The sequence below is a fragment of the Manis javanica genome, chromosome 4 (assembly GCF_040802235.1).
Source record: "Manis javanica isolate MJ-LG chromosome 4, MJ_LKY, whole genome shotgun sequence".
Classification (NCBI taxonomy): Eukaryota; Metazoa; Chordata; class Mammalia; order Pholidota; family Manidae; genus Manis; species Manis javanica.
In genome coordinates this window covers 167,801,669-167,826,445 of record NC_133159.1, presented here as the reverse complement: position 1 = coordinate 167,826,445, position 24,777 = coordinate 167,801,669, and the positions used below count along the sequence as shown (strand labels likewise).

The 24,777-nt window shown below is 51.9% G+C and overlaps 1 protein-coding gene across 1 annotated transcript in view; it reads left to right on the top strand.

The window, feature by feature from the left end:
* Positions 1-24,777, top strand: part of WNT3 (Wnt family member 3) — a 48,002-nt gene that overhangs the window by 5,626 nt on the left and 17,599 nt on the right. The gene's annotated exons all lie outside the window — the stretch shown is intronic.

Below are 24,777 nucleotides of genomic sequence, written 5' to 3'. Positions count from 1 at the left end.
AGGCTTTTAGAATAATGTCTGGCATACAGCAAGTACTATATAAATGTTTGTTATTTTTACCCCATCTGCAAGCTACTTTGACTCCTTTAAGTCCTGGATCCAAACTCGCCTCTTCCAAGAAGCCTCCCCAGAGTGACCCCACCATACTCAGTTTTCTCCTTATCCTCAGAACCAGCTTGCCCCATTTTACTTGGCACTGGTGACCATGAGCTTGTAGCTTTATTCTTAACCTGAAGGAGCTAGGCCAGGCTAGCCTAACTGTAGCTCTTTGCCTGCCCGGAAAGGAGAAGGGAGGGGAGGGTTGAGAGGGTGCTGGAGTCTCCGCTACCGCTCTTCCCACCCCACAGTTTGCCGGGACTCCTGCAGCCACTGCCATTTCCAGCTGGGACCTGGAGCCACCTCGGCTGGGCTGGGGAGGGGTGGGGGAGGCAGGCTCATGGGGGGGGGAGTGGCACTGGGGCCGCCTGGAGCAGCCCGAGCAGAAGTTGCTCCTCCAGGAGCTGAGAGATGATTCAGAAGGTGATTTATAGACGGAAGACAGAAAGCTTGGCTCCTGGCAGAGGCCTGCTGCTTAATTACATTCTTGGAGGGGTGGAGGTATGAGTGGGGCTGCAGCAGGGGATTGAAGTCCGTCCCCTCCCCCTCAGGCCTATCCCTGTAGCTGCCCCAACCCTAAACTGCCCCAGTCCCAAGGTGCCCCAACCCCAACCTCTTTTTCCTGCTGCGGTAGAGGGAATCCCTGTTCTCAGAGACTAGGCCAGAGCAGGAGGAGCTTCTGGGGCTGGAGGTGGTGAGGAGAGAGGGAAGAGGCCAGAGACCCACTTCCTGGGACTCCTCCAGGGGAGTCGGATAGGGGACTGCCTGGGGAAGACCATCTGGTCTTTTCCCTGCTTCCCAGCAGGTGAATAGCTAACCCACCAGTGCAGAGGGTTTCTGGAATCTTCTTGAGGGTGCCAATCCCACAGTTTCCCTCCAGGGCCCTATCCTGTGCTTCAGGGTCCTTCCTTCCGGTGTGCTCCTTTTCTGTTTTCCTGTTCTCAGTGGTCCTGGGCTGGGGGGTGAGGACTGGAGACGGAGCTCTGTGCTCTGAGCTTGAAACCCAATTCTTTCATGTTAGGCAACCTGTGTTCAATGGCCAGGAGGGCTCTCCAGGCAGGGTCAACCTTGTATCAGAGGGAGAACTTTCCTATCCTCGTATTAAAACAGCGTCTCAGGGAGTTACTACAATTCAATAGCTAAAGCTAAAATCCCTTCTGCATGTTGACAAGCCGTCCGAATTCTCTTCCATAGTTTGGTAGTGACATTGGGATTCCTTTTGTGAACGCTGACCCATGCGGCCACCAGCCTGACATCTCCCTGCTGCTTCTTAGCTCCCATGCAATCTCCGTGGCAGGTTTGAAGGCCCAAGCTCCACCTCTAGTTCTTGAGGCTAGAAAGGTGTGTTGGGGTGAGGGGGAGGGTAGCCTAGGCCAACAGAGTCTGTTTATCTGTTTGCAGCTTGGAGTGTACAGCCGGGAGGAGTTGGCAGGGGTCAGGATGGGGACACTAGACAGCTAGCTTTCTGGTTCCCCCTGAGGCAGGCCTTCTCAAAATGGCCTCATTATGTGTGTGGGGTGAATTCCAGAAATGTCAGGCACACCCATACATCTAGAGGAAGGATGGAGATGCAGAAGGGTGCTGCGAAACAAGAGCAGGCAGCGTGGGGTGGAAGGTCTCTGGGCACGGAGTTAGGGGACCTGAGAGCTGGTCCTGCCCCCAGTTCTGGTATGACATTGGGCACATCCTTTCACTGTTCTAGGCCTCAGTAAAAAGAGTAGTTGGATAGGCTGCTGGCCTTAGACTTCCAGCTCTGAGATCTTAGTTCCAGATTCTGTTCACCCAGCCCTTTGGATTCTCAGTGCCTAGTAGAGGGTCACTGAGAGCCAGCCTCAGGGCAAAGTGGGGAGCAGTGAGCACAAAACGTGACACCCAATCAGCTGTGAGATCATAGACGAGTCTCTAACCTCCAGGCCTCGGTTTCCTCATCTGCAAGATGGTTGATGTCAATAACACAACTACTTGCCCACCTACCTGCAGGACTGGTGGGAATAATCTTCAGAAAGCCCTTGGAGAAGCATGGAGTTCTTTCCAGAGAAGGCGCCATCATTGCTGGTCCTACCAGAAAAGGGGAGTGAGAGCCAATCCCTGGTCATAGGGTGCTACAAATGGACCCAGCAGGACTCTGAACCTCTGAGCTTGATATTTCCAGCAGAGGAGGAAGGAATAGAGCTGGACAGGGGAGTTCTCAGCTCAGGAGGAGGCTCTGTGGCCACAGGGCATGCCCAAGTTCATAGATTCACGGCAGGGGGCCTGGGAGTCCTCCAGACCTAATGTGCAGACCACAGGTCTCTGGCCTGGCTCAGCCAGACGTGAGTAGGATTTCTGAGCAGGGACCCACAGTGGTGGGCAGTGCGGGTGGAGGTGAGGAGGGGTGAGGGTAAAGGGCTGGCAGCTGCCAGGGACTCTTCCTAGGCCTGTGGTCGTCAGGAAATCCTAATCATCTAGATGAGGATTAACGTTCACTGAAGTAAGTGTGGAATCTGGGAGGACTGCATGTGTGTGTGTGTGTGCGCGTGTGCTGTGACGCCTTGTGGGTGGTAAGGAGGGGATGGGAGCAACAGGACCAAGCGCCCCCCATAGGACGGTTCTGCAAAACCTGCCCCTGGGCGCTGAGTCCCACTTATCTGCCAGGGCCAGCTGGGCCAGCGAGGAAAACCAATCTCCCCTTGCAGGGCCATTAGGAATGCAAATAGGAGCCCGTGGCGAGGTTGGCTCCTCACCACTTATCTTACTATCCTGGATTTCTAAGGGTATCTTTCCTGTGCTCTAAAATCTCCTGTGGCTCCCCACTTCTTGTCTGGCACCAAGCCTCCCTAGGATTTGGCCTCTACCTACCTATTCAGCTGCACCTTTCATATCTGCTCATGAGCCCCCCAACATTCCTCTGTGCCTGTTTACTGTTATACTGGAACACTGACCTCTATGCCTTTTCATGGAAATATCTCCCCACCTCCTCCTTCCCCTCCCCAAACTCAGCTGCCAAAATTTCATTTTACCTCTGATTTCCAGATCAAAACCCTCTTCTTAGGGAAGCCCTCCTAGATTCCCAAATCACTGCCCTCCAATTTGCAAATGGCATCACCCCCTCCTCTTCTCCCTCATGGGACAGACATGCCATACATTCCCGTTGCCTTCTACTTTGGGTATCTTATTTTCCTCTACTACTGCAGTTGTCCCCCTTACAGGAGAACCTGTGTTTCAGTCTCCTTGTGCCTCTCCCAGTGCCTAGTATATAGTGGGGTTCAGTAAACAAGAACACAAAGCATGGAATACATTCTCTAAAGGCACATGGACAAAAGATGTTTCTAAGAGTGCCAGTTGCATGCATGAGTCGTGACACTGCCATGAGCAAACTGAATGGGCAGAATGAATAAAAACCTCATCCTAGGCAAGTCCTGACGCTTAGGGCACGTTGCTTCTGCTGACTTTGAATGGCAACCCTGAACTGTGCAGGGTGCCCAGGAGAATGGGACCCATGACCTGGGCAGGCTCCCATCCCAGAAGCTGAGGAGAGGCTTAACTCCAGAGTGTCAGTTTCCTGGGATTGTTTTCCATCCTAGCTCCATTTGCAAATGTTTCCTATCTGTGTACTATTTCTTCTACTGCTCACACAATGCTTAAGTGTTCAAGTCTTTAAAGTCACATTTGATGGGACTTTTTTCTCCACCCAGGAATAAGTCTGTATGTTTGTTGATAGCATCTATGTGCTGGTCCCTATACACATGACAATGATCTAGAAGTGAACGCTCCCCATTCCACAGATGACTCAGGTCACACAGCCTGTACCTGTAGTCCATGTCCTGTTGGGCCCCAAGCTTTTCCTTCTACTACTATTCAGCTCAGAAGAGGACTTCTTATTTGGAACAAGAATTTACTTATTCATATTCCACCTTATTCCCCAAAGGTTGGCCTTGAGGCAAGATTACATTTGACCTTCAACTTGAAAGCTTCTACTTTGGGTTTACTGACACTATTTCTGAACCTCTGGGAAGTGTCTTATTTGGGGATGTGCTCAAGTCACTGGCAAACTTGCCCCTTGACCTTCACAATTCAATATTCAGCGTTCATTCTCCCTGAGGAGCTAGCATGATCTCTCCTTTCAGATAAAGTATGCTTCTTTTTATGTCCTGTTCGGAAACCCGGAGTCAGACTTGAAGCTCAGTCTTTGCACCTGGATTGACTTTGACTTGATGTATTTGTCTTGTCCTTCACCTTGATCCTGATTTTGTGTGTTCATGTTATTATTTAGTCCCCTGTATTTTGTATTATAAGCTCTTTGAGGGCAGGCACTGTCTTGAACACTGCTGTTTTCTCCAGATGCCTGGCAGCTCTATTGTAGATGCTCAATAAACTGTTGTCTATGGAATAAGGTTTGCTGTTGGCCACTTCAAATCCTTCCAGGAAAGAGGCAAGGCACATGTAAATTTAAAAAACAAGCAAACAAAAAAACCTTCCCATATCAGGTTGTGCTGTAAGAATTCCCATGATTTTCTCTCTGTTTCTTTATTGCCTACTTTCCCCTCCAAATCTACAAAAGCCTTGTCTTTAGGGAAGTCACCATTTTTTCTTTTCTCCATGATTGGCTTCATTCTAAACTTGAAGTTGGCCCGTCACTTTCCTATTGGCAAGCTTTGTTCCCAGCTGGTGATTGTACTGTCCCCTTCCCCTGGTGCCCTGGACGTCTGGTTCCTCCACGGGCCCTTGCCCTGTTGCTGCCATTCTGCAGGTGACAGGCAGGGTCCCATAGTAGCATCCACCCCATCTCTCCAGCTGCGCTGCGCTCACCTCCACAGCAGCCACTGTGGGAACTGCTGTCGCTGTAAGGCACAGGTGGGAGGGCAGAACGGAGGGAGGCTGGGCCCAGGGTCATGCAGGACAGGCACCGGGATCTGCCACTGCCAGCCAGGCCCTTCCCATTAGCAAAACCCTCTAGGACACTGGGAGGAGCCAGGCTCCCGTCTGATGAAGGAGTATCACGCAGGGACAGAGGAGAGCAGCCAATGATAGAGGCCAGGCCAGCGAGGCGTCCTTTTAGCTCTGAGTGCTTCTGTCCTCGAGCAGCACCTGTGGAGACCACCCCCCTCAGGCCCTTGACTTCAGGAAAGAGAGTGCCGAACCACAGACTGGGTGGTCCTCCATCTGCTGCAAGGAGAGATTCTGGAACCCTCCTCAGCTATCATTAGGATGGAGTCTATGACCTCAGTACTGTTCTTGAAGCTAAAACAGCTCCATGAGATCGGCATCCTCATCCCCACTTTATCTGTGAGCAAAAACAAGGCTCACAGAGCCCAGGTAAGGAGCTAAGAAGCAAGTGGGGAGGCAGGATTTAGCAGTCAGCTAATATCCATCGTTTTTGGTGTGTGCTGAGGCAGCGGCACACACTTTAATACATCCTCCCAACAGCCTCAGAAGAGAAGTGTGAGGTCCAGATTCAGGGTTGGTTGCCTTTTCCCAGAGGGAAGGGGCTGAACCGCACACACGGCCCCATATGGGGAGGGAAGCCTCAGATGTCAGCTTGTAAAGTACAAGTTCTGCTACTCTTGCTATCCCCATTCTACAGATGAGGAAACTGAGGCACCAGAGAGCCGCTCCATTGCCCAAGGCTCCAAAACTGGCAAACTCCAGAGCCCCAGTCACAAAAAAAATAGTCTGAAGCCAGCCCCAGCCCCCACCGCTGCCCGGGGCCTCACAGCCCTGTTGGCGATACCACACCACATCCTGACAGTCAGGAAGTTCCTCTTTAGGTCTGACTGCAGCCTCTCTTGACCTGGTCCAAGTCCAGATTCTCTTGTTTGGTCTCCTGGGGACATGAGCATCACTATAGATTTTCAGCTTGCATCAAGGGCAAGGACACATTTCTCCGAGTCTTCCCTTCTCCAGAGTAATCCCTCCCAGAAGACCCAGTCTGCTGTCCACTCTTAGCCACCTTGTCCCCCCTCTTCTGATCGCTCTTCAGCTTCTATACATCTTTTTGCAAGGGCTGTGGCCTGCAGAACTGCCTTCAGACCAAGGCAAAGGGGCTGCCAGCCCTCCAGTTAGAGGACTCCACTCCGGTGGCTTAAGGCCATGCCCCTTCCTGTCCAGGGGGCCATACCCACCCAGAGCCCACACCTCCCACCCCGTAACCATGCTCCAGGTACTCGGGCCCTGAACTTTCTTGCCCAAATGGCCATGAGCCTGTGTAGACCTCGGCCTGGTGTTCATTCTACCAGGCAGGCCTGCTCTGGTGTGGGTCCTGCTGGGCCTGAGAGGTAGTCAAGGGGAAGCCATTTGCAGGGGCTGTGGAAGGAGCTTGGAGGCTGTCGGCTGGTGTGTCCCGTGTAGGTGGGATGGGGACGAGTGGGCTGTAGGTGGGGGCTGGCTCCCCCACGTCATTTTACTAGCACACAACTCCCTGGAGCTCCTTGCCTTCCAGGTAGCAAATAAGGTATTTTACCAAGACAGGGTGATAATATGATCCTTATTTATTATTGAAGCATACCTATAGGAAAGTACACAGATGATAAGAGTACAGCTCCTCAAGTTGGATAGAATATATTATATGTAACCATTTGTTAAGCCGACTTGAAACTTACAAACACTGGGCACATGGTAGGTGAGCCAGACCTGGAACTAGGACAGAAATGGGCTCCTCAGGGCCTGACTAGCGTGAAATCGGTAGAAGGCTTGCTTTCTCCACCTTTGCTACCTTAGGGGGTTGACTGCCTTCCACGCTGACCCTTCTGGCTCCTGTGCAGGCCATGGGCACCTCTTACCTTCAAGTCCCTTTTTGTTAAACTGGCACATTATCTTACCCATTCTTGGCCTCAAACAATCTTCTTAGTTGGTCAGTTTTGTCATTTTTAGATGGCGCAATCAGAAGGGCATTCAACTAGCAGCTCTGACTGTGAGGCCTGCACGATCCAGCCCCCTCCTGACTCTCTGCCCATCTCATGTCCCACCCCCACATTCTCCCCATGACCTACTTTCACGTGCATGGGTTAGAGTGTGGGCTTTGAGGGATAGCAGTCTCGGGCTCTAGATGGTTCTGCCTTTAATATCAGGGTGACCTGCCTGAGTCTCAGTTTTCTTTGTAAAATGAGGTCTGCTCAGAGGAGTAAAGGACAGAACACATGTGAGACTTTGTAGACGGTCTGGTGTCCACACATTTTGGCATCATCAATCTCCTCTTACTGTTTGTGTTGTTCTTACACTCCCCTGTTATCTCTAGGCCTTCGTGCTTCACCCCGTCTGTCCCTGGAGTGACCTCTGTGAACTCATGTTCATCCTTCAAAGCACAGTTCAAGCACCAATTTCCCTGGGCAATTTCCCTCGGCCCCACTCAGCCCCTTACCAGAGGACCTGTTTCATCGACTAGACTGGGAGTCCCCCTGGGCAGGACCAGGCTTCCATCAGCTTTGCACTCACAAGTGTAGCACAGGCACACAGTGGGTCCTTGAAGACTGGTTGTGGGATGAAGGGACATTGTGGAGAGTCAGCAGCCAGTCACAGGCTTAGTTTTCCAGCCCTGGCTGGATTCTCACAGCCTCCCTAAAGCCCTCCCAAGAAGACCTGTTGACATGAGTCACATATTTTCTTGTATTCTTACTTTCCTTCCCTGTGCATCTGTTTTGTCTTCCCAACTAAAGACTCAGCCCCCTGAGGGCAGGATTCTGCTTTATATGTCTTTGTACCCCTGGTGGGCCTCCCATAACACTGAATATTGCAGGAGCACAGTTGGTAATTCTGTTGTTTGGTTGTCCAGGGAGCCATACTCCTTGCCAGGCAAGCTCACATCCAGGATCAGCTGGTTCCCACTCCCTGGGACCGGGCTTCCTCTCACTCTGTGATTCCCCAGAGGGTCCAGCCCTGAACTTGTTGCTCCGGGACTGGAAGACAACCCAGTGTTCTAGGATAAGGGGTCAAATGGCCATGGTGTGAATCTCAGGAATGGTACTTTGTAGCTCTGGAAACTTGGGTAGTTTCTTAGAAATCTCTCAATCTCCACATGATCATCTGTAAAATGGGGGTAAAAGTTCTGATTTCAGAGCAGTTGTGAGAATGCAATGAAATAATGTACCGGAAATGAATTAAAAGTGAATAAATAATGAATGAATTAAGGATGTTCTGCAGGTCATTCCAGGGTAGCAAGGGTTAAAACAATATTCTATGCCAGGCCAGGCTTCTTTGCAACAAAAAGACCAGAATTCCTTCCACAACAGAAATGGCTACACTCAGGGAAAGCCATATGCTTTATGTGGGTCAGTCCCAACTAATCAGCCTGTTTGAGGAAAGAAGTGGGTGATGGGCATGTAGTGAAAGTCTGTGACTCAGTGGACCTAAGGCAAATGTGGTCTGTGGCTTGACCTTGTGCCCTGTTGTCCTGTTCAGCCAAAATACTCACAAAAGCCTTCAGCCCTCAGGAAGGGAAGGTAAATCAAATGTGGTGGCTGTTGGGGTTTTTACTGGGGTTCCAAGGACTGGTCTGTGTGGGCTTAATCTGGCCTGAGTTAACAGTTTAGCCATTGGCCCTCGCAGCCCTGCTAAGCACCAGGAGTAAGGTTTTCCTGGGGGACCAAGAGCCTGTGTGGGGTGCAGACTGATCGGGGATGGCGGTGAGAGGTGAGAGGGGCCTGCTAAACCGTGGGAAGGAATGAGAGGAAACAGAGGCACGAAGAGGCCACAAAATGCTTTTTGTTATTAAACATATTTTCGATCGGAAACTGATAAAAATATTTATTATGTGTAACTTGACACACACAAGAAAGAAAACATACTATGTAATATGTAGGACACAGTAGCAAGATGGAAACCTGGAAGTCACCCTGTCACTGAAGACCCAGACCACGGTGAAGGTCACGGGCTCTCTCTGTGGGCTCCTCCCCACCCCACTCCCTTATCCCCCTCCAGGCATGACCACATCCTGAATTTTGCATATTTATCCTTTACTTAAAAATAATAGTTTTCCCAGCGAAGAAAGCTTCTAAACAATAGATATTTCCTTTTGCTTATTTTTAAGCATTATAAAAATGGTATTATACTGTAGGCAGTCTTCTGTGATTTGCTTTTCTTCCTCTGCATTATGTCTCTGAACTTCAAACTACGTTAAAGGATATTACTAGAGTTCCTTTATCTTTACAGCTTTATAATCACCCTTATCTGAATATCTCACAACCTGTCTATTCCATCTCCTGTCCACAGACACGCACAGGAGGGAGAGTAGCTCAAGGGCGCGCCTACCTAGGAGAGGAACTTCGGGTTGCAGGATGTTCCCCCTGCACGTTGATGACAAACGTGCAGGGGGAAGAGCTCGTGTCATCTGCAGTCTCATCTTTGGTCTACACTTTCACTGATACTTGGAGTCAAGGGACTTTGTTTTTGTCAGTCTGACTGCTAACAGATGTGACCTGTTCACATCTTCATCTGTAGACATGGGATTGCTTCAAGGTCCCAGAGCTGGGACCCCAGTGTTCATGTCGACCCAGAAAGGGCACATTGGGAGGAACATATGGCCCATTTCTGGTGTGTCTGCTGGAAATCCTCCCTGACCCGGGCCTGCAGTCCCTCAGGCTCTTCACATTATCTACCTCAGGGCCAGAGGGCATCACTGGCATTTTGTGGTGGGGCAACATTAGCTAATGGAGACCCAGCCTCCTCTCCTGCCTCCTCCACTTCCTCTTCCCCTTTCTGCTCCTCAAACGCACCCTCGTGGGCCCGGAATGCTGGGCTGGCTCTCTAGACATAACACCACTCCTTCCTGGAGGCCCTATCCCATCAGCCCCACCAGACTGAGGGCACACTGCCCTCCCGGCCCTCTCCCTGCCTGAGTGAGAATGACAGCATCTCTCAGGCGTCACTTCAGGGAGGACCAGAGGTGAAGAATCTTTCTGCTAGATCTTTATGAAAACCCTGAGACTCCTTTCTTCTGAGAGGAAAGCCATGAGCTACTCAGCATCCATCAGAAAGCAGACGGGGCAGCCATCTCCTGTGGGAATCTGCCCTCCTAGCTCTGCCCTGGTTCGCTGTCCCTTCCCACCGGGGGCAAAAGCCTCAGGCCTTCACTATCAAGATAAAAACCGAAAAACCCCCTCCTATCACTCTTCCACCTGGCCGTGACCTTCCTGGAAATTTTCAAAATCCAGGTCAGAGCTGGGAATCTGCCCAGCCTAACTTCCACCTGCCCTCCCAACAATTCCGCACACCTTTTGGGCCAGAGCAAGGCTTTGCAAAATGTGCTTCTTCGTCCAGTTCCACTTGCTTCTGCCCAGTAGGACTTGCGCGGTTAAATAAGTTTGGAAAGTTCCACCTGCTACTTGCAGCCTCTTGGAGTCTCTGATGCTCATTAGCATATTAGCAGCACCGGTCTGGCAGGGAGGACCCCTGTTTTGGTTTGTTTACTGTGGTTTCCAAAAATACTTAACCTTAAAGCTCCACCTCCACTGTCCTTCCCCAGTAACTATTACCCATTTGAAAAATGTGACCTAAAGATTCTCCTGCCCCTTTCATACATCAGTTTGTCCTGTGGTCTTATTCTTCTCAGCAGTCAGACTGCGATTCCTCTGACTTTCAAATCATCCTGTGTGAAGCAGCTCAGTCCAGAGCACCCATTCCAGAGGGTCTTCAGCTGCATGACTGAATGAATGAAGCAACCAGCCAATGGGTCAGTCATCCAGCTGAAGCGCCTCTCCTGTCAGGCAAGTGGAAACCAGGCCCAGCTGGTCATGGTACCCCAGGGACACGGGTCTATCTGGCCCGTGTCAGGCCCTCTCCACAGAGCCCACCCCATCATTCCAGCTGGAATGACTCACTCTTCCACACTAGGCCTCCTGTAACTTTCTTTTTGGGCATCTGTCTCCCTGCGGGACTGGGAGATCCTGCAGGGCAGGGGCTGTATTCCCTTGGAGGTCCTCAGTGCCTGGCCGCTGAATGCCAGGCTCCCCTCCACCTCCTTCCAGGGGGACGGTGGCAGAGCGCTGTGCTCAAGCCTGCAGGTTCTGGAGCCAGGCTGGATGTGTCTCACTGCCCGGAGAAGCTCAGGCAAATTTACTTAATCTCTGCATTTCAGTTCCCAGTCCAAATGGAGGTGGGGTGGGGAGGGGGGTGATGATAACAGTACTTCCTCATCAGGTTGTTGAGAGGAGTAAATGAGTTAACTTGTGGAAAGCACAGGAGACTGCCTGGCACTTATAATGAAAGAGACCAGAATTTATTGTGCTGGGGGCCACAGTAAGAGCTCTTCCTACATTATTTCAGTGACTCCTCCCTCCAGTGTCTGTGAAGTAGGTGATTTTACATTTTTCCAGTTAGGAAGCTCAGTAGTGGGTGCTGGCGATGGGGCCCGAACTCAGGCCAGCCAGTCAGCCGGAGTAAGCGGTACTGCTCACCCCTTGGGGACTGGGCATCTCCTCCTACCTTTTCACACCTCTTTTCACCTATAATTACCCCACTGAGAACCTAGGCAGTCTTTTTTTTTTATTTTTATTAAACCCTCTATCCTTCCCCAAAAGATAGAAATCCATGGCACTGCCTGGTTGGGTTTTCTGTGCACGTGCGCACATGACAGAGTGTAAGCAGGTGAGAATGAGTTAATGTGAGAGGCCTGGGAGTTGCCAGCACCTTTGTGGTAGATCCAGGAAGACAAAGATTTGAGGCAGGACTTTGAATACACAGTAGAAAAATCACCTGTGAGTCAGCAATGCTGCAGAACTGACAAGAGATCTAGAATTCAGCTTGGTATCACCGCCCACAGCACCTTACCCGGGGCCCCGTGTGCCCAGGAAACGCTTGCAGGCAGGACATCTGTGGTCGCTTTTACCCAGGCAGGTTATCCAGGTGGAAGAAGAAGAGTTCAGCAGCCAGGGACTAGGGATGGTCATGAGGGGGCATCAGGACTGGGGGCCCATCCCTGACTTCGGGCATGAACATGTTGGAATCCCTTCCCCAGGTACCTTCTCAGACCTCATAGGCAGACTCCATTATTCCCCACTTAGAGGAGGAGAACCCCAGAAGTCATGGTGCTGACTGTCCTCTTTTCTCCATACCTGCTAAGGGCTTCATTCTAGCCCCATCCCTGCTCTGGCCACACAACACAAGTGAGCAGGGGGCCTCAGGGGAGGGGCTGAACATGGTGATGTGGACATACAAGATTCAAAATGCACCTGCCGTGGGCCTTTTATCTTGGAGCCGAGAAGCTGGGGGAGCTTCATTCCAGGAAGAGGAGTAGCTGCTCCCTCAGCACTGAGGACAGGACACAAGGGCCAGGGGGTGACTCAGAGGACGGAGGGGAGGTAAACAGATAAGGTTCCCCATCGGGTGTCCCAAGGCAAAGGTGTCCAGGCGTGGAAGCAGCCTATGAATCTGGCAGAGTGAGAAGCAGGGCTAAGATCTTTTTGGCCTGGAGAGTGGAGGGCATTCCCAGGAATCTATGGCCTGACTGGTCTATCAGAAGCCTGCTCGTGTGAGAATCTGGGAAGGTGTCGGGCTGTGGATTCTTACCCTATGGTGCTACTGTATGTTCTGTGAAAAAGGAGAATCTGAATTCCATAAAGACTTGGAGGATTTCCTTCTCACCACTGGCTGAGTTCTTTGGCTCCTCAGCCCCCAGGATCCCAGCTGAGCTCCCAGACTGGGGCTTTGGAGCCAGTGGGTGTGGACACTGGGTCCTACTGCCTCTTGCGGGCCTTCATTCTGTGCCAGCTGACCCGCGGTGTTCCGTTCAGCAGTGCCAAGCTCCTTTCCGGGAGGCCTGGGCCTCAGGCAGGGCTGGCCTGGAGGAGGCCCACCGATGGTCCCTGCCTTGCAGCCTATGGGATCTGAACTTACCAGGCTTTGGCCTCCTTGGGTTTTGCTGTTTTGAGTCATGTTATTGTTCTAAAAGGACCCTTTCTCTTCCCTTTCTCTCAAGGAATCAACACTTGTCTCAGAGTACACCCCTTTGAGGTCTCCTAGATTATCCATGCCCCCCCCCCACACCCGGGGTCCCCCTTCACTTGGTCTCCCCGTGTCCACCAGCATGGTGTATAAGCTGGCTGGTCTCCTTGCTCCCACCTCTGTCCCTGTGCCCCTGGCCTCCCATTAGGTTACCCCTTCCTCCCTCTTGACACAGCGTCTTTCACCCAGTTCAGTGCACACAGCAGGTGCTGGATAAATGCATTCTGCTCCAGTGAACCAGAGGGTGAGATCTAGACAGAGTAGTAAAATAGCAACAGCATGGGACTTGGGGTTGGACAGATGGGGGATCCAACCCCACTGCCACTTACTGGCTTGTGCCTCCCTGTCTGAACCTCAGTTTCCTCATTGGTGAAGTAGAGAGAACATCTCTCTCTCAGGCTGGGGAGGATTGACTGAGAGGCCGTGGCAAAATGCTTTGTGACTGGAAGGTGCTAGAACTCTGCTCTCTCTTGGACTCCTCTTGAAAGAAGTCCTGAATTCATATGCCCTGTCTCACAAGTGCCTCCAGCCTGCAGACAGAGGTCTTCTCCCCAGTGGGGCTGTGAGTGTGGGTTCACCCTTGTGGAAGATCCATGACAACACTCAAAAGAAAAAAGATCCAGAGGCAGGGGCCCCAGCGTTTGAATTTACAGGGCTGTGAATCCAGAGCACAGCCGGAATGACAGGACAGACCTGAGGATTTCCTTTCCCTTTCCCTCCAGCCCTCCCCTCATTATCATGCTGCATCGGTGTGCTCCACGCAGATGTTGTCCTAACACAGGCACACCCCGGAGGTACAGCGGGGTCTGTTCCAAACCACTGCAATAAAGCAAGGCAAATGAATTTTTTTGGTTTCCCAGCACACAAAAAAGTTAGGCTTACACTATACTATAGTCTTTTAAGCTATAATAGCATTGTGTTTAAAAAACAATGTACATACCTTCACTAAAAAATACTGTATTGCTGAAATATGCTAACCATCATCTGAGCATTCAGGGTTGTAATCACTGATCACAGATCACCATAATATAATAATAAAGAAAAAGTTTTAAATGTTGCAAGAATCACCAAAATGTGACACAGAGACATAAAGTGAGCAAATGCTGTTGGAAAAATGGTGCCAATAAACTTACTGCTTGATACAGGGTTGCCAGAAACCTTCAGTTTGTAAAAGACACAGTGGCTGCGAAGTGCAGTAAAGGGAAGTGCAGTGAGATGAGGTCTGCCTGTAAATGTCTCCCCTCATGCTTCCTTAGCCATCTCAGCACCGCCGTTTTCCTAGCTGTGTGACCCCAGACCCAGTTACTTAGCCTCTGTGAACCTGCGTCTCCTGTCAAATGGGGGTAATAACAATCTCATACGGTTCTTTGGCAAATTAAGAGATACATTCTTTGTAAAATGCTTTTCAGGACTCCTGGTCCTGGTCAAGATTCTGTAAATGTTAGCTATTATTATTATTATTAATAATAACCACGCTGAGAGCCGCTGGTAAATTGGTTCCCTCGCTCTCTTACTTACAGAGTTCCAGTAAATCATTTCCTCATGACCTTATTAACCACTGTCTACCCAAATAAATACACCCCACATTATCTTATTCACCACTGGGTGTGCACCTGTAAAAGCATTCCCCTTCATTTCATTTATGGGTCTGAGTGTCTCCATTACCTCATGTCCCCGTGTTGGGTGGGCACCCCCCTCTGGGTGGTGACTCGGACCTTCTCTTAGACCTCGGTGATTCCTGAGGCAACCTTAACTGGAGCTGATATGCTTTGATAGTTTGCCCTCATGCTGAACACACATCCTTTTTGTAGAGAAATTGGTAATTAACATTTTTTTTTACTTTAATGTTTGTTATTTGTGTACATGTATGTGGTTTTATCTTCTTTCTCCAGAAGAAATTACTTTCTACTTTTGTAATGAATGTGACTAAAACACAGGACAAAAAATACAGGAATTCTCTGTAGTACCAGCACTTGCCTAGTGGGCTGACAGGGTGACAGGAAGCCAGGACAGAGGAGAGGGGCTGGTGGTCAGGGGGCTCCACCAGAGGCTTGTGGAAAGGGCATCTGCTGTGAGGGAGGAGTGGGGAACTCAAAGTCCTAGACCTAAAGGAGCTGTAGGCAATAACCAAGGAAGACGTGGGACCCCAGCAGGGAAAGGCCTTGCTACCTTGAATGGCTTGGGTGTCATTGCTTTCCAGCATCTCTGCAGAGAGTTTTTGCTTACAAACTTATCCACCCCATTTTGAAGCTAAGAAAAGAACATTGAAAATCAGAAAGAAGGGGAAATAATGACAGGAAAAACCAGAGGACAGGACTGAAGGCATGCACATGGGTCGCCAGTTAAAGCATTAGGCTGTGGGGGAACAGAGTTCTTTGAAATAGACTGTTTATCTTACCCCACTGTATGTTAGCGTCTGGTTTGTAACGCACATAAAAGATGAGCCCGGTGGCTAGCTGGCTGAGATTTAGACCTAAGTGTATGTAAATGAAGGAGCAAGTCCCAACACCTTTTACTAACGCGCTGCTGCTGGATCAAAAACTTCTGCCTCTGTTGCTGCACAGAGATTTGCTGGGAGGGCGGGAGAGAGATAATGAGGGAGGGCTACTTCACGAGCGCAAGTGTACAAAGCAAAGTTGGAAAGGACGGTGGTGCCGGGAGGGGCAACAGGTGGGCCCCCGGGGATAGATGGCAGCGGGCTTTGGAGCCCCCGCTAAGCCACCCCTCCCCTCTCCTCCGCGTGACCTTGGGCAGGTACGGAGCCTCGTCTGTGACCTAGGATAGTGCCTGCCTTCTTAAATGCAGGCAGGGCGGGTACTCCGGGGCCCCGGGGCCATCTGCCGTGCGGCCCGGGCTGAGAACCAGTGACCCACGCCTCTGAGTGCTGGAACACCAGTGGGGTCCTGCATGGGTCTACGCTGCAGCTGGAAGACAGCTCCTAAGAGGTGCTGAACAGATGCCTGCGAAACTCGCTGGCAACGAGCCCCTTGAAAAGAAATGACAAAGGGAGTGGATGTTGCGACCCCTACAGAGGGATTGGCGGGGCGGGGGTGGTGGTGGTGGGGACTCCGGGATCGGTGAATCTGGGGGAGGGGTTGCGCAAAGGAAGATGTTGAGGCTCGCTCTGCCCGCACGCAGATGGGGCTGGGAGGGAGGGGCAGGCAGCGCTTTGAACTTGCGTGCAGCCTCCCTAAGCAGGGTGGGGGAAGTCCAGGTGCCGGGCAGGGCTGTTTTCACCTGTGCGAGCTCAGGGCCGTCCGAGAACTAGGCGCAAGGAAGCGATCCTGGGGACCAGGTGGAAATACCCACCTGGAAAGGCAGGCAGCGAAGGCGCCCTGGGCCACAGCGATTGTTTGGCACCTCCGGCTCCTCCTGCCCCGAGCCCTGCCGGGCCGTGGCCACAAGCCCCCAAGAGCTGGTTGGTTTTTATTATTAGCGTTCCTTCAAAGTTTTAGTATGAAAATTGTTAATCAGAAAAAAAAATAGTACAAGGAGCGCGCAGATGCACGCTGTCTAGTTCAGCTGGTTTACATTTTGTCATAGTTGGTCCCCTCTCCTTTCCTCAAACCCCACCCACCTCCTGTTTGGTTCGGTTTGCTTTTTTGCTGAAATATTTCAAAGTAAGTTATAGTCATCATGTCTCTTCACACCTGCATTTCCAAAATATAAGGATGACTCCCATGACTACATGTAACATTATCACGCTTAACAAAATTATTAATGATTCCTAATGACTCAGATTTCCCCAATTATGCTCGAAATGCCCTCGTGGCTAGGAGTTTTCAAACTGTGTTCCAATTATTTGATTGTTATGTCTCAAGTGTTTATTTAACCTAAAACATATTCTTCCACCTCCCCCCACAACAAACACACCCACACTTTTAAAAAATGATCTAGACTTTTGGAGAGGTCAAGCCTTGTGTACTGTCCCATATTCTTAATTTGTCTGGTTGCTTCCCCAGAGTGTCATTTAGTTTGTTCCTCTGTCCCTCATGTTTCCTGGCAGCTGAAAGTAGCTTTTAAAACCTTGTGGAGATTCAGATTAGGCATTTCGACCAGATACCTTCCTAGGGGATGCTGGGTATTTAGTATTGCATTATCTCAGACTGTGCTATTGTCACACTCTGGGGGAGGTTTTTAATGATCCAGTTTCCTGGACTCCTTCCCAGAAAATCTGATACAGCAGGGCTGGCTTTGGAGCCGAGGTACCTCTCCTTTTCAAAACCACCCCAAGTGGTATGAGCACCATAGTGCAATGGCCTGTATCCCTGACTAGCAGTCAGCTGGTAAGTGCATATCTTTGGTCTTCCGAAGGGCATGGGGTAAGGGAGTTCGTCAAGGTAGGTGAAGTCCTTGAAGCCTCAGCCCTTAACCAGGGTAGGAGGTCAGGGTGTGAAGCAGGGTGGGTAGGTCCCAGTAGGGGAGGAGTAGGGGTTACCTGGGGGCAGCTCCCAGGCTCAGCCAGGAGTTCCAAGACCACGGGTCCCCCATGTGCCTCTTTGCTCCTAGCACCTGGCCTGGCCTGGCATAAATGTTTGTTGAATGAAGACACACACCAGATTGTTGGCTTCCAAAGGAGCCCTGGGAACTTCCAGAGAAGTGGCTCTGCTTGCTGTGTTCCCCCCAGGCTTCTTCCTGATCCAAACAGAGGACTTACAGGCTATGGAGCAAGCAGGGGGTGACAAGGCCCAGGGAACCAAGAGGGCCACCACCTGCCCTCAGCTTGTCCTGGTGGCTGCCTGTGGGATCCAGGGGAGGTGAGAATGCCTGGCCAATCAGGGGGAACTGCCCCCTGGGGTAGGAGTGGGGGGAGGGGGAGTGCTGTACCCATTTGGTGAGTCAGGCACTCTGCCCAGCACACAAAAATGAATGAAATAATTCCTCTTCTCGAAAACCTCAGTTTTAGTGGAGAAACAGTGAATGGACAATTTAATAAAATGTGCTTAAGGTTCCTCCTGAGGTATGTATAAAAGCTGGGAGATGAGAGAGTAGTTTAAACTGGACACATTAAGAGGGGATTTTAAAATCAGACCTTGATGGATGAATAGGACTCCAAAATGAACTGGGCTGGGCAGGCTTTGTCTTGTCTTTTACCTGAACTGGACTTGAAGGGTAAAGTATTTGGGAACCCAGCAGAGTGCTGGCCTGGGAACCAGCAGACTGGCTTCTCAGAACAAGCCACATAACCCTTTAAGGCCCTCATTTCCCCATCCGAGAAATGGGCCACTAACCCGTGCCTTATATAATGTAGGGCCTGGAGGAGTTGGGAAGGGGAAAAGTATTATAAGGCAAAACTGAGTTAAGAAGCAAACATAGTTTAGGAAAAGTTTAAACTAGAATTCTGATTGGTGCAATGGAAGATGAAGAAATAAATGGCAGAGACTCAGGACTAAAAGACGTCCTAGCCGAACTGAACTTCAAGGCCCAGCTCTCAGCTTTTTCAGTCCCTCTTCCCTCAGCACTCCCATTCCCTGGTGTTTCTACTGCAAATGGGGTTTCACAGCCTCTGCCACTGACTGTGGTCAGCTGCGGGGATGTCTGTCTGGTGAGGGTGGAGGTTACATCTTATGCACGGCAGGTATGTGATACATGACACTGCAGCCTTCAGACAGGAGGCTTTGAGAAGGAACTGTGTGGTGTAAGGGAGACAGTCCCAGCTGGGCTGCATTCCCTCCAACCAATGGAGGATTCCTGGGCAAATCACATTGCTTCTCTGGGCTTCTATTTCCCCCAAGAACCTGGATTAGATGATGCCCAAGGTTCCCACCCTCTCAGACATTCTGACGGCTGATACTGTGATAGACTACGTGGCCATGCGCAGAATGCTTCTACAGCCTTCCTAGGGCATCTTAATCCCCTACCCCCAACCCCTCCAACTAGCAAGAGACCAGCAGCAGAACCTTCTCAGGCACTTTATTCAACAGGACTTTAATAAGCATCTACCTTGTGTCCAGTGAGCGCTCCAGAGACACCTGCTCCCGCCATGGTTTCTAGAAGCTCAGCATCTTTGGAGTTGGAAAGACAACCTATTTGGAGGGAACTTTGAGAGAGTTGCCTGAACCTGATGGGTAGGCGTGTGGTGACCCCAAGACAGTCATTTGGTGTCTTTGGGCCTCATCTGTAAAACAGAGTGCAATAACCCTTTGGGTATCTGAAGGCAGAGGCTGGACTGTGGTTCTACCTCCAAAGGGGGCCGGACTCTACTGAAGAAGTGTGCAAGCACAGGCTCACCTGTGGATTCTGAGCTGCTCAGCAAAGCAAGTGCACTTGGAGATGGTTTCTGCCTCTGCGGTCACCTGTAAACATCACCCTCCTGTGGCCTGGGTGCCTCTCTGGAGACCCTCTGGGAGTCAGAGGAGTCCCCACCGGGCCTGGACCCCTTTCCCTTCACTCTGGACACCCACCTGGGCTCAGGCCCTTCCATACCTCCCAACCCCACAAGTGAGTCTTCCTGGGGAACAGCTGCCTGAAGGGAGATGCCCCCAGCTTACAGGGCCCTCCCAGGTGCTGAGGGAGGCCGCGGCCCTGAGCTGCTGAGGCCCAGGCCGAGCTACAGACCGCTGTGAGTGCAGGACATTCCTGCCCCTTTTCCTCACCTCCCTCCTCCCTGCCCACTTGCTCAGGCCCCTTCCCCCTCTTCCTCCGTTCTCACCCTCCTTTCCGCCTCCTCAGGTCTCACCGCCTGCTCTGTGCTCCCCCTCAGTTTGGCTGAAGGGGACAATCCCTCTCTTCCACTCTGATCAGCTCCACTTTCCTAAGAAATCGAAGAAAAAAAAAAACCTCTCATGCTCACAACACAACAAAAAACAGGTCTCAACATTTTACAGGTTTCAACATTTTTCAGGCTGCCCTGTCACATCTTATCAGATCAGCCGGGAGCCGCAGGCCAGGCACTCTGGGAGCTGCTAGGAGAACAGAAGCTGTAACATTCCAGCGGAGGCCCTGCCCCTCCCTCCCCACGCTCCCCGCCCCCTTCTGCCCAGAGAAGCACCCCACGGGGCTCCAGGGATAGAGCAGGCCAGCGCCTCCGTCCCCTCCTGCGACTGGGAGCTCAGTCTTGGGCCGACCCCTTGGCTTTGAGCCTTCTCTTCACCCGCCCCCCACAGCTGCCCACAGAGGCTCTCAGGTGGTCTTATTCTACGTCCTCCGCGGACCCCGCTTGGCCCTGCCAGGGGACGTCTCCAAGTCAGGGGGCAGAGGAGAACTGTCCAAGCCCTCACAGAGTGGAGAAGCTGTGGGCCACTGAGTTGTGTTGGAGAGTCTAGGAGGGAGAGGAGGCTGGGGAGAGCCCCCAGAGGCTCCATGGACAGTTGTCCCGGGCTGCTGCCCAATGGGAGGGAAGGGCTTTTTACTTTGGTCTCAGTTTTTGGGGTATGTGGCTTTAACATCCCTGGTGATGTGGATCCCTGGCCTAGGGCAGCATCCTTTCCCTCGCTTTCTCCTCGGGCCCCACTTTCCTGTTCCTGGCATGCTCATGGCAACCCTGGGCACACTGTACAAGGTGACAGGTCCAGGAAGGGCTGACCAAAGTCCAAGGGCCCAGATTTCAGCGGAGAGGAGGGAGGGAGAGGCCTAGAACCTGGGCCCCTGGGAGACAGGGAGAAGGGCTGGGAGGTCCCACCGGTGTGCACAGGGAGGGCCCTGCAGGGGGCGAGGCCGTGGACTGAAGGATTAGGGTGCATCAGAATTCTCACTTAGGGATGACAGTGGAGACTAAAGTGGAAGAGGAAAGCCCAGAGGAAAGGAAGGGAGCACGTGGGTGGTGACTCACTCTGTCCAAGTACACTGGCTGTACCTCCTTGGGGACCTCATCAGGAATTCTGGGAAAGAGAAGCCAGACTTGGGCACAGGGGGCAAGTGTGGGCTGAGCCAGGCCTGACCCACCTGCTTCCTGCAGGGTTTCAGGAGAGCCTTCCCCACCTCTTGGTGTGAGGTCCCAGTGCCCATCCCGGTGCCCTCCCTCCTGGGGGAGCCCTGCATTCCTCCAGCAACCACTGGCCCCTCCCTTGGCACATGGCATCAAGGCCCGCACCATGCCATGAGGCTCCTAGTTTTGTGTCGTCACCTTTACCTTGTGCCTCAAAAGTTATCCAGCTATGAGCTGCAGGACAGATTCCCAGATCTGAATCTCTAGCCTCCGTCTCTCTGTTGGGCCCCAGCTCTGCTTCTCCAACACTGTCAGCACATGGGTGCTTGGGGGGTCTCTGGACCCCACCTACTATCTTTACCTTTGTCCCGAACCTGCCCCTCCTCTTACTTTCCCTTCTTTGGTTGACATCATCTCCATGTTCTAGGTCATCCTGGCTCAAAACCTAAGTCATCCTCCCCTCCTTCCTCTTGATACCCATGTGCCCATCTTCATTCATTGCTTCCTCTCTGCTCCTGGTGCCACTGCCCTGAGACCACAGCCACAGACCCTCCTAACACAGAGGGGTGGTGCTCAGCCCCAGACCACCCCTGACCAGGGAAACCCATCCTCCAGGGGCCGTAATGTGCAGCCAGGCCTGAGACTCTCCTTGGCATAAACTGTCACACTGGCCTCCTGACTGCTTTCCCAGCCGTTGGCCACTACTGTCCCCTGCCCCCTCCCGGCTCCCACCCCAGGCTGCATTTTGCAGTTAGATTAAGTCGGCCCCTCAGGGCCCCCTTCTTCTCCTTCGCTCCAGTTGTTTGGTCCCAGGACTCCAGCTGGGGTGGACCAGCTGCGGTTTCCTCTTTTGCCTCTTGCCTGGGGCTGTTCCCTGCCACCCCACCTCCTTCCAAGGGAGCCCCAGCCATCCTTCACCAGCTCAGCAGCTGCTCCTGCATGGTGTCTTCCTGCCTGCTACTGGCTGAGACCCGTGCCTCTCCCTTCCAGGCTGCCCATGCTCTTACCAGGCTCTGGCATGGTGGTTCCTAGGGTTGTAAGTTACAAGAGCCTCAGGACCCTGTCACCCATTCATGGCACCCACAGTCCCCAGACCTAATAGGTGCTGTAATTGGTAGATGCCTCCCGGTCTGCGTCCTCCATGGGTGTGGCTTAATTCAGTTCCACGGTCACAGTGCTTGGCACTCTGCCTGATTCAGAGTCATCACTCTAATGTGTGTTGAGTGAATAGGCGGGGAATGAAGTTGTTTACCAAGGGAAGACTTTAACCTGTTCTCCCAAAGGCAGGCACTGCCACTCACTCCACATTTCTCACCTTCTTGGGGCCCCAGTCTGCTTAGCTGGGACTGAGTCAGGCTGGGAAGTGCAGCAGGAGGCCCTCAGGGGCTCAGAAGCTCTGGCAGTTGCTCCCTCTTTGACTTCTTTTTGGACCCTGGGTCCCAGCTCCTTGTGGACCTTCTCCAGCCTCACCTTCCCTTCCTTCCTGTACATAAACAATCGGTGCTCCGTCTGTGCCTGCTGAGAGCATAAACCAGCCACTGACAGGAAAGGTCCAGAGCAATATCCCTGCCTCTTTGATGAAAGGCATCTCCTGGGCTATGTCTAGGCCTGCTCCGTGGACCATGGGACCACGTGAGCCCTTTTGGACTCAGAAGCAACTCCCTACCCTTGGTCTGCCCAGAGGTGAGTTGGGGGCTACAGAGCTGTGCTCAGCGCCCGTGGGGCCCACATGTGCTCCAGGGAGGAAGAGTGGATGAACCACGACAGATGATGACTTGTCAATCTTGAGTTAGGTCCCGCCTCTCTCTCCCTCCATCACAAGGTCCCAGGGTGAGAGGCTCCAGGCCAGGGCCTCAGGCCTCCCATGTCAGCAGCAGGGTTTGGCTTGCCATTCTACCACTCTAGGTTTCAGCTCATTGGAAATTCCGGGAGCTAGGTGCACCAGGGCCCTGGCCTGCCCAATAGGGCACAAGGCCCCTGAACTTGTCAGGTCACCTCATGACATCCACCAGTCCTGATGGCCCTTGACCTCAGTGGAAAGGCAGTCATTGAGTTCCATGGCCAATGCTTGGCTCTTAACTTCCTGCCCATTTTCAAACCTTTCCCACACCTTCTGGAAGTTTCTGTCTTATCCCAGGCCAGGGTGGGTCCCCTCTGGGCCCAGAAGCAGGGAGAATGTCTGTCCACTACTGCCCAGGAGCCAGCAGGTGGCGCACCGAGCACTGGGCAGTTGTAGGGTTTCCGGAAACATGGCGGTCGCTCTGGAGGAGAGGGACAAATGACCACAGAGGAGAAGGTTTCAGACTCCCTCCCACTTCCATCTTCCTCCCTCTCTCTCAGCACCATGTAAACATTTTAAGAGACACTAATTCTTTAGGTCAGATTCTTTAGGTGCCCTGCCTAGGGCTGGCAGAGTTGGTCAGGCCTTGCCCTGGGGACAGGTGAGGGTGGGGGACCGTGACTCCAAAAGGCATGACTGGGGAAGGCTGGCCATGGAGCTCACCCCAAGACTGGAGGGGTGAGGTGGGGAGTCTGCCTGGGCAGGGCCCCCAGATCTGCCTTCCACAGCCCCACCCATATATGACATGACTGTGTGACCTGAGGAAATGGGAAACCCTCTCTGGGTCTAAGCCTTCCCATCTGGAGAAGGCAGGGACTAGCCCAGGCCAGTGGCTCTGAGCCTGCATCCTGCAGAGGGGCCCTACGTAGGGGCAAGGGGAGTCAAGGATGGGGCTCCAGGACCCCCACTTTTTTCCAATTTAATTTAACCATTTTTAAGTGTACAGTTCAGTGGTGTTAGTACATTCACAGTGTGTGCAACAATCCCCACCATCTATTTTTGGAGCTTTTCATCATCTAAAACTGAAACTCTGTACCCATTAAGCAATAGCTTCCCCTCTGATCCCAGCCCTTGGTCACGTCTCATCTACTTTCCGTCTCTATGAATTTGCCTATTCTGGGTACCTCACACAAGAGGAATCACACCAGATTGTCCTTTTACTACTACTGGCTTAGTTCACTTAGCACAGTGTTGTCAAAGTTCATCTGTGTTGTGGCATGTGTCAGACTTCATTCCTTTTTATGGCTGAGTAATGCCTCTCTGTGTGGCTAGACCACATTGTGTTATTCACTCGTCTGTTGGTGGACACTTGGGGTTCCCTACCTTGGTGCTATTGTGAAGAGTGCTGCCATGAACACTGTTGTACAAGTGTCTGAGTCCCTGCTTTCACTTCTCTTGGGTAGGAGTGCAACTGCTGGATCCTATGGTAATTCTATGCTTAGCTTTTTGAGGAACAGGCCCCTCTTTTCATCTGGTTTATGTATAAAGGAAAGGGGGCAGGTTATCTATTATTCTGTTTGGAAAAAATGGCTAACAAAAAAAACACCCTAACCTAGACGACTCCTGAGGCCCCTCTAAACTCTAAAATCCTATTATGTTGGGAGGTTCCCAGGTAAAAAATATAGACAAATTTGGGTGCAGGAGAGGCTACTGGTCGCAACCCCAGTGGATCATTAAGGGGAGCAGGGTAGGGACAGTATCCCCTGTAGTATGTAGTCAGTTTAAAGTGGTTCAGGCCATGCTGGGTGGATGGCAGAATCTGTAGGTCAACAATGTCAGCGTCACTGGGTACAAAGAACTGCGTGGGGCACTTGTGGGTGTCTCATCACATGACATGTGCAAGTCAATTCAGCATCTAAGCTGCCCTGAATTCTTTGGTTACAAGTTTTATCTCCACCCAGTGCTCACCATGCAGGCCCACCATCAGCTGTCTGGAGACAGAGCGTGTCGTCGGGTAGAGGTGACGAGCTGGGGTGGGGATGGTGGGAGTCCAAGGAGGCTCATATTTAGTCCATAATTAAGTGCACACATTTCAGTCCAGCCTGTTTGGAGAGGGGATTTC